The sequence below is a fragment of the Rosa rugosa genome, chromosome 3 (assembly GCF_958449725.1).
Source record: "Rosa rugosa chromosome 3, drRosRugo1.1, whole genome shotgun sequence".
NCBI classification, from domain to species: domain Eukaryota; kingdom Viridiplantae; phylum Streptophyta; class Magnoliopsida; order Rosales; family Rosaceae; genus Rosa; species Rosa rugosa.
The window spans coordinates 26,817,899-26,828,546 of NC_084822.1; the positions used below are offsets into that span (position 1 = coordinate 26,817,899).

The 10,648-nt window shown below is 45.3% G+C and overlaps 1 non-coding gene across 1 annotated transcript; it reads left to right on the forward strand.

Moving 5' to 3' along the window:
* Positions 1-811: 811 nt before the first annotated feature.
* LOC133741644 (small nucleolar RNA R71) lies at positions 812-918 on the forward strand. Its single transcript, XR_009862077.1, has one exon. It is a non-coding gene; the product is annotated as a small nucleolar RNA R71 (small nucleolar RNA).
* Positions 919-10,648: the final 9,730 nt, after the last annotated feature.

Sequence of the window (10,648 nt, forward strand, 5' to 3'; positions counted from 1 at the left end):
GGTGGCGCCCCCAAAGCCTCCCTTAGGATTTGGAATTGTGTTGCTAGGAAGCTTTCCTTGCTCATGAAACTTACCCATGAACTCTACAACTTGACTCATTTGCATCTTCATCTCTGCTACATCCGTGGATAAGGCATTGATTTGATTCTCATGATGAGTTTGACCTGCAATCAAAGCTTGAGTAGATTGAGTTAGAGTTCTGATCAATTCATCATTAGAAGCAGAAGAAGAATTTGAATTAAAGTTTGAATTGAAAGGAGTAGAGTTAAGAGCTTGAGGCTTTTGATAAAAGCCTTGAGGACGCTGTTGGAAGCCTTAATGTGTATTTTGCACGTTTTCATTGTTCCTCCAACGAAAGTTAGGGTGATCCCTCCATCCAGGGTTGTAAGTATTTGAGAATGGATCGTTTCTTGGAGGTTGACCACCTTGTTGGAACCCTATGGCGTTTACACCTTCAAGTCCTCCTTCCTCCATGAGTTGAGGGCATTGGTTAGACACATGCCCTTGCATAGGACATACTCCACACACCATGACTTGTCCATGAGTTCCCTGAGACACAAGAGAAGTAAGTTTGTTAATTTTATCTTCCATTTTAGCCAAAGCACTTACCTCATGGACCTTTTCACGTGTGATGGTGGTTTTGGGCCTAGAGCTTCCATATTGTTGTTGATTCAAGGCCCTATTCTCAATAAGGATCATTCCAGCCGCAGGCTCCTTGTCAACAAAAGATCCACCAGAAGCTGCATCTAGCATGTCTCTTTCCAAGTTAGTGAGCCCATCATAGAAACAAGTGAGCAAGGTCTCATTCTTCATGCCATGTTGAGGGCATTGAGTGGTGAGAGACTTGAACCTTTCATAGTAATCTGCGTAGGACTCATCTTGCCCTTGTTGGATTCCACTTATCTTCTTCCTAAGCATGATGATGCGAGATGTAGGAAAGTATTTCTCAAGAAACGCCTTCATCATGTCTCCCTAAGATGTGATCCGTCCACTAGGCAACTCATAAAGCCACTGCTTTGCCTTGTCAGCCAACGAAAATGGGAAGGCCTTTAACTTCAAAATATGCTCATCAGCTCCTTGAGGCTTCATGCTAGTGCATATGAACTGAAATTCCATCAAGTGGTTGTTGGGATCTTCCATAGAGAGTCCATGGGATGTAGGAAGACGATGAAGCAACCCAGACTTCAACTCAAAATCAGCTGTAAATCCCTCAGCTGCAGCAGGGTAGGTTATGCAGGTTGGCACTCCCCCAGGTGGGATGACAGATGTAGAGAGTTGCCTTATGGTGAGAGCCATTGGTGGTGGTGGTGGTGAAAGCAAAGGGAGAGGGGCGTTGGGTGATTCAAGGTGTGGTGAATGTGGGGTATGTGGTGGTGATTGATCAGATGAAGTGATTGAAACTGCTGATCCTCCTTCTACTCTGTTCCCTTCACTATCTATTTCAAGCTCACAAATCTGAAGTGGAGTAGAGACTTGAACGTCAAAGATATCCGAGTTCTGCTTCAACCTCTCAATTCGTGCTTGGATGATGTGAAGGGGCGTTTTGGTGTACTTGGGTGGTTCAGACGATCCAGACATTCATTGATCTATAGTAAAACAAAAGAATAAAGTTAGTAAGGTATAAACAAGACGTGGACCAAGGTACACACATCAAAAACGTCACATATATACAAGCATACACATGGCCAACGAAAATTATAGTGGTTAGTTACAATCTTTTACAACTTTCGAATTAATCAACTTCAATAAGAGATCTTGTAAGTCAAAGTTTAGATGTGCGGCCCAGAGATTCTAATGTTAATACAAGTCTCCCCCCCTCTATCTTTTGGTAACTCTTTTCACACAGAGCCAGGTAGTAGAGGAACGATTTTGGCGGAGCTCAGCTCACTTGATTGACAGGGGACGAGACCCTTTGTCAGCACTTCTCGTATCCAATCAACCTAGACACTCTATGCTACTAAGGTACGCCTACTTGATAAAGAAGGTTGCTTGACAAGTATTAATAAAAGAACTCTCACCTATTCCGTTATGACTTACTTTCTTCTTACCAAAACCAATATTTTTCGAAAATTGTCCAAGGAATTGACTCAATGAGATGTCATGAACCTTGCTTTGGACGTGCGGCCCAAGTCCTTGTCTTTACACATATTCTTCTTCAAATCCTTTGGGCAACCTTACTGAAATGGCCAGGTGGGGGAGGACGAGCACGAGAGGTAGAAACCATTTTGGCACAAGCTACTCCCACATAGTGGTTTACGCTCGTTTGATCGCCTTCTGGATTCAAAACCCGTCATGAACGTTGTCCCCTTTCTAGACACCATCTCACATAGGCTATACTTACTTAGATAAGAAGAAACCTAAGTGTAAGACATTGTTCGATTGTTAATAAAAGCTGCCCTCAACCTTAAGAGACCTGAATCAGGTGCTAATAAGGGGTTAAGGCTAATATTGACAAAGGGACTTCACCTATTCCATCAAAGTTCACGGCCCCTTACCAAATCAATTACCTTAGTGGCGTTTTCATCACATGAAGACTTTTCAATCCCCGGCAACGGCGCCAAAAATTGATACGTGCAAAAGCATTCGCCAATTTAAACCCTGAAAAAGTCGAACGTTAGTATAGGATAAGCAGGGATCGTTCTAAACCGGGGATTGAGGGTGCTAACATGTGAGAAACAAATTAAAGAGAAGAATATACAAGTCACGAAATCAAAGAACAAACATATACAAGTTTACGAAAATTGGAAGTTAACAAGTTATAAACATGCATAAATTTCGAACAACAAAAGAAACAACAAAGAGTTAGAGAGTAATCTTACATTCACACGAATTAGAAAACAAAGGAATGAGAGAAACTACAAAATACACAAGTATATATAGACAATTCGAAAAGAAGAGAGAAAACAAGTTAGAAAAGGTTTTGGAAATCCTACTCCTATTTATACAGAATTTACAAATCCATATCACATAGGGAATCCATATACAACAAGGAAACAAATTATTGACCAAGTCAAATAAGAAATCCTAAGTCAAAACTAACTCTAACTACTTTTCCTAAAAAACACCAAAGAATCCCTAAAAAATAGGAACACCTAAAAAACACAAAACAAACTCCTAAAAACCACTAAATTAATTCCTAGAAAACACCAACACATATTTACTATTCACGGAGACACTATTCACGAATTTTTAAAACATTTTATTTATTTATTTATTTTATTATTTTCTAAGTTAACATGCTACCTAAAAACTCACTCTAAGTTAATTTTATTATTTTACAAATATACAAGAACACATAATAAATGAAAGGGCTAATTACTGTTTAGTACCCTGTGGTTTTGGTCCAACATCAATTCAGTCCCTCGACTTCCAATTTCATCAAAAACACCCTCACACTATTATTTCTCCATCCAATAGGTCCATCCGTACAGATTTCGTTAATTTCAGCCGTTTAGGTGCTTACGTGGCGATCCAACTCAGCCCAGGTGGGGCCCACATGGAGGCGAATTTCCCAAACTGACCCTGGCTCTACCACAGCTCCAAGTTCTATTAAGCAGCCCATTTTTCCGCCGCTGCCGCTGGAGGATCAAGGAGAGCTCAAACATATCATCATCATCAGCCACTGATTTCAATCCTCCACCGTCTCCGCCATCCGATCAAACAACCAAGCAGGATCAGCCTCCGGTCACTCTCCGATCATCGTCGGAGGGCCACGTGTTCACACCAAATCGAGACGCAGCAGCCGGCGCAGATCGCTGGTCGCCGCACCGTTCTTAGCCAAAAAAGCCGGCAGCGGAACGGAGCTCGGCGGCGGAGAAGCATAATAAGCCCCCGATCCAGCGTAGATCGCATCCATCACCTTGAACTCTGCAACCTTGATCTGCTTCTGCACCGTCTCCGGGTTGGGTGCCAACCTGTCCGTGGATCCCAACACTAGATCCGAATCCGAACACTCCACGCTCTCCTCCCTCGCCTTTCGATCATCTCTTCCAACTCCGCCCTCTCTCTCATCTTCCGTCGCCGGATTCAAAGCCTCGCCGCGCCGGAGAGTGGGGTCAAGGTCAGGGCTAGGGCTCCTGCACAATTGGAAGTTGTGTGCTTTTCTCTGTTCCTTGTGCTTTGATGGCTCTGGATCACTGATTGTCGGACTTCATGGAGGTTGGGCTGGACTAGACTCATCGATGGCCAATGAGCACGGTGGTGGTATAGGAGTTGCCGGTGAAACAAGGGGGGGTTTTAAATATTTAAACTATAAATTTTCAGAAAACATTAAAAGAATGAAAATCGTTTTATTTACATAGGTGGGAAAAGAAGGATTTTTGGAAAACAATTTACCAAGAACAATTCAAGAACAATATATTCATGCATCCCTTAATCTTGTTAATTACCATGGAACATCATCAACCAAGAAACAAAGATCAACGCAACCAATGTCCCTTATTTTACTTCCCTTTACTTAGTCAATTAAGCAACGCACTTAATCCAACATATTTCAAACGCAGGTATCACACAATCAACGCAACTCATGATCTCATGCATTCGAATCATTAAGAACAAGTGAAAGTTTGGTCAATGAACATGCAAATTCAAGTACTCAACGCAAGTCTTTTCATTACATGCATAATCTGATTTCGACCTTTATCCAAAGCCTTTACTACTTAAGTGAATTAGGGTTACAACGCATAAACCTAAGTACTAGCTCCAATTACATGCAATCACTCTAAGTTTCGAATCAAAGAACAAGAACATGCAAAAGTTTTCCATAAAACAAAATCAGATCATCATTCCATAAAATCGGCAATCAACAAGAATCAAACACACATAAACATATCAAACATTGAAAAGACTATCCAAATCGCATCCAAAAATCAAAGTATCAAATCATTGTTTCGGTTTTACACAAAGAAAATCAAAAACAGAAAATCTAACTACAAGAACACTAAACCGTGAAGAATACATATGGAAGGTGGTATGAACAACCCTTAGACACGTCCCAAAGTCCAACGCAGATCCAAGGCGGCGACACAAAGTGAAGATCACGGCAAAGATGGAGGATGGCACGGCTAGGAACTTGTAGTAGCGAAAACCTGAAACTCAAGAGCACCCAAGTGAGAAATCGAAATTGTGGAGAATATGTGTCAACCTTGAGACGTCAAATACACTAGGTATATATATATAGGAGAACGTCTCAAAGCACTCCCAATTCGTTTCTACTTGACTTCTCTTAGTTTGTGTTGATTTAGAACTTGTTTGGCACAAAGCAGATTTCCGGCAGACTTGACCTCAGTGCACTAAAATGGCCATAACTTCTTCTAGAAAATAGATATCGCTCTTCTAGAAAATAGATATCGCAGAGCTGTAAAAAGTTCTGGAAACTATACATCTGTAGATTTCCAACCATATAAATATCATAATTTTCTGAGCTCTGAGCGATTAATGGCACTCCGTTGAAGTTGACTGATCTGCACAGGCAGTAATCCGAATCTGTAATGGATTTGACTTTTAAAGCACAACTTAAGTCCAATCGGTTTTCCTTCACATCACATGCCTCTCACATGTCTTCCACGCCTTATTGAAGAATGAAACGTCAAGAACTCCGTAGAACCTTCAAGAATCTCACGGCAATTCCAATCCATACTCAACTAGAAATCCAAACTCTACATTGCTTTGAAATCCGAATTCCTTGTTGCTTTCTCTTCCATGTGCACGGCATATGATCTTCTTGAGACTTCTAGATACTTCATGAACGTTCCAAGGCTCTCCTAGTATGAGTAGAACTCCATATGCAAGTAGGTTTCCTAGTTGAATACTGCTTTCTTTTCCGAGATACTTCTACACTCTTCCGGAACCTTCTTGAGTAATCTTTATCCAACAGGGATTCCTTGTCACACTAGTATTCCTTATCTGAGTAGAATTGGGTTTCCTTGTCCAAGTAGAACTCCTAGTCCAAGTCAGCTTCAGACTCCTACTTCAACTGGGATTCCTTCTCCTAGTCAAACTGGGAGAACTTCCATTTCTTCATTTCTTTCCATTTCTGCGCCACTTGTGCCTTCCTTAGCCATTTTTGGACTTTGAGACTCCATTTACACCTGTAAAACACTGACTAAGTTAAATTGATCAAGATAAAGGAAATAACTTAGCAAAATATAGGGTTTAAACATTATAAACGTCACATTTTATGCTTTTATCACTACGCCGACATGCTAGGCATCTCCCCTGAGATCATCACACACAAATTAAGTATCAAACCATTCGCCTACCCTGTCAAGCAGCGGCGAAGGGCATTTGATGAGGAAAAATATCGTGCAATAGGGGAAGAGGTGGCCAAGCTCCAGAGCATTGGATTCATCCGCCAAGTCAATTACCCTCAGTGGATTTCCAACTTGGTCATGGTAAAAAAGCCCAGCGGAAAGTGGCGAATGTTTGTCGACTTCAAGGGCCTCAACAAGGCATGCCCCAAGGACAGCTTCCCGCTACCTCGCATAGACCAACTGGTCGATGCAACTGCTGGGCACGAGCTACTCAGCATGATGGACACCTTCTCCGGCTACAATCAGATCAAGATGCACCCTGGTGACCAGGAGTACACTTCCTTCACCACCAACAAGGGCCTATACTGCTACTATGTCATGCCTTTCGGTTTGAAGAACGTCGGTGCAACTTACCAGTGGCTGATGAATGCTATGTTCGCTGAACATCTGGGCAAAATCATCGAGGTCTACGTGGACGACATGCTGGTAAAAAGCATAAAGGCCAGCGGACACGTGGCAAACCTCAGAATCATATTCGCCATTCTCTTGGCTTACGGTATGCGCCTTGACCCAGAAAAGTGCTTCTTTGGCGTCACTGCCAGCAAATTTCTAGGTTACATAGTCAGCAAACGGGGCATAGAGGCCAACCCCGACAAGGTACAGGCCATTCTCAACAAGAAGGCTCCAGAGTGGAAGAAGCACGTTCAGAGCCTCCAGGGCAAGTTAACCGCCCTCTCTCAGTTCATTTCCAGACTCACTGACAGATGTCTCCCATTTTTCAAAGTCCTGAAGACAACCCACAAGAAGGTCATAGACTGGAACCCAGAATGTGAGGCGGCGTTCCAGAGCCTGAAAGAGTACTTGGCAGCAGTCCCACTCCTCTCAATTCCTGTGCAGGGGGAGACACTATATATATACCTAGCGGTATCACAGTCAGCGGTGAGCTGCGCCATTGTCCGGCGGGACGGCCAGGATGAGCTCCCCGTATTCTACGCCGGCAGAGGCATGAACGGGGCTGAAACAAGATATCCCCCCTGGAACAGCTCGCTCTCGCACTCATCGTCGCCGCTAGACGCCTCCGCCAGTACTTTCAGGCTCACACAATTCATGTCTTGACAAACCAACCGCTGAGGCAGGTGATGCAGAACCCTGAACACTTGGGTTGCCTCAGCAAGTGGGCCATCGAGCTCACCGAGTTCGACATCGACTACAAACCAAGAACCGCCATGAAAGGCCAGGCGATGGCGGACTTCATTGCTGAGCTCACCGAGCGTCAGGTTGAACCCAACATAGGGGCAGAACCCAGCACGGAAATGATAACCGCTGAAGAACCAGTCCCCCAGCAGTCGGACTGGAACCTACACGTGGACGGCTCCTCCTGTACCAAGGCCAGCGGCGCCTGAGTCATCTTGACAGGCCCAGGGGGACTGAACGTGGAATACGCGTTAAAGTTCAATTTCAAAGCCTCAAACAATATGGCGGAGTATGAAGCGCTCATTGCCGGCTTACTCCTCACCATCGACTCAGGAGCTGACAGTGTCAACATATTCAGCGACTCCCAGCTTGTCGTTAACCAGGTCAATGACAGTTTCCAGGCCAAGGACCAGCAGCTGGTGGCATACTTGGGGTACATCAAGACGCTCCTAAAAAAATTCAAGTTTCACACCATCACCCAAATCCCCAGGGAAAAGAACGCCAAGGCTGATTCACTAGCAAGACTAGCAACAGCCCAGCCACACCAAAGTCCAGCGGACACAAGGGTGGAGTGTCTTGACAAGCCAAGCATCACAAAAACCCTAGCGGAGATCTTCAACATTGAGGTCAACCCTAGTTGGATGGACGAAATCATAGAATACAAGCGCAATGGGACACTGCCAGAGGACAAAGTCGAAGCGCGACAGCTCAAGCGGAGAGCAACCCGCTACAAGATCCAGAATGGCAAGCTTTACCGCCACGGCTTCACTCACCCCAACCTTCGGTGTCTGACCCCAGAAGAGGGAAAGGTCGTCCTGGCAATGATACACGGCGGAGAAGTGGAAACCACTCGGGCGCCAGATCCTTGGCCAACCGCACAATGCGACAAGGCTACTTTTGGCCCACGCTCGGTGACGACGCCAGGAGGATATCAAGATCTTACCACAAATGTCAACAATATGCTGATCTCCCTCACGCTTCGGCGGAACCACTGTCGATCATCATTGGTCCATGGATTCACTCAACTTAGGGCCTGGACTTGATGGGAAATTTCCAAACCGCCAAAGGCCAGTTCAAGTACATCATTGTGGCCATCGACTACAACAGCAAGTGGATAGAGGCAGAGCCACTAACGACAATAACTACCGCCAAGGCAACTCACTTCCTTTGGAAGAACATCTACTACCGCTATGGTGTCCCCCACACAATCATCACGGACAATGGCACACAGTTCAACAATAAGGAACTCATATCTTTCACCGCTAATCTGGGCACCAAGATGAGTTTTGCATCTGTCGCTCACCCCCAAACCAACGGCCAGGTCGAAGCAGCAAACAAGATAATCAATAAGCTGCTAAAAAAGAAGCTCGACGACGCCAAGCGTTTATGGGCGGACAAGCTGCAGGAAGTTCTGTGGGCCATCAGGACTACCCCAACTTCCGCCACTGGTGAAACACCATTTTGCATGATGTTCGGAATTGAAGCCGTCTTACCTATTGAGGTAACTCAACCTACCACTAGAGACGAAGGCTGCTGCCCTGAGACCAACGACGAAGGCATCAACCTCGACAGGGACCTCCTAGAGGAGAAACGACACAAGGCCCACCTGCGCAATTTGCAAAAAAAAAAACAGCGGGTATCGCGTTTCTACAACGCCAGAGTCAAGGCCCGGAACCTCCAACTGGGGGACTGGGTAATGAAGGAGGTCATTCCACCGCCAACGGCACTCCGCCCAACTTGGGAAGGTCCGTACAAAATTGTGGAAGTCGCTAGCCCCGACACCTTCTACCTAATGGACAAGGATGGCGTCAAACGACCCACCCTTGGAATACCGAGCACCTTCGGTATTACTACAAGTAGCCATACCGCTACCCTAGAGCATCTTGGCTTAGCTAAATTTTTGACTCAATATTTAGCTAAGGGAAGCTACCCAACGGCTACAACCCCGCTTTTTGTAAACGCTGACATATCAGCTATCAATGAAACGAGGAATTATTCAAACCATTGTCGCCAAGTCCAAGCACAAGAATCAACTGGCAACGCCAATAATATTCAGCGGACTACGTCCGCTACATCGTGGGCTTGGAACAATTTTAATCCCTTTAATGTTTCATTGAGTCACAAAACAGCAGTCAAAACTCTAGCGGTTCATAAATATTCAAACAATACAATCAGCAAACACATCCACACTTGGAAAAAATTTCAGAAACAAAATACCAATCATATTATATTGGGGGTCGGGACTCCCCGCCCAAGGATCGTCACAGTACAAAAAGCCTTAGCGGCACTAACAAAAAAAATGGCCTTAGCGGCACTACATAAGGCTTTGCAGATCTTCAGGGATTCTATGCAGCGGCGACATCCTCGCCCTCCGGTGGCTGTTGCTCAGCCAAGCGGCTCGTCTGATCGGACCCACGAGCAGTAGGGCTTGGCCTTATAATTGGTACCATCTACCCTAGTGTGGCCGGCAAGAAAGTCAGCACGAGAAACCCAGGCCCGGCGCTGGGAAATTCAAGGCCCAGGGCGAAAAATAAAATTGGGCCCTTTATATAAAAAAAAATCAAAAATATTTTATATTGATAAAAAAAATATGATACAACGGGGGGGGGGGGGGGGGACAAAAAACCAATACCCTGAAAAATAAACATTACATCACTTTATATCAATCAAATCTCATCTAAAATGATTTCTTCTATATATTGTAAACAATTGCCCATCAATGCATACTTTGGGGCCCAAAGATCGCACTCTTGCTGTTCCTTTTCTCATATTCCTAACAGAAATAATTTTTTTTTTTTTACCCATCTACTGCTTCTATATGGGCCCTAGGCCGTCACCCTTCAAAACTTGGGCCCTGGGCCAGGGCCGGGCTTGGAGAGACCTCGGACTGAGTGGGAGGTGGGGTCCGCTGAGAGTCATCCGCCGGACGCACACCGCTCTCTCCGCTACTTGAGCGGGCACCCTCAACCTGAACAGGAACCACACCCTTCGCGGGCGGTGCGTTCTGACCTGATGGCCCAGTGGGCTGGGACGCCTTCACCCAATCGATGGCGCACTTTTGGTTCAGCAGTTCCACGTTGGCGACGGCACCGGCCTTCGCCTCCTCTATCAGCGCTTTCTTATACTCCGCCGCACGGTCTCCCTCAGCCCCCAGGCGAGTAACCTCGCCCTCCAGCCTCTTCACCTCAGCGGACCTGGCGGCA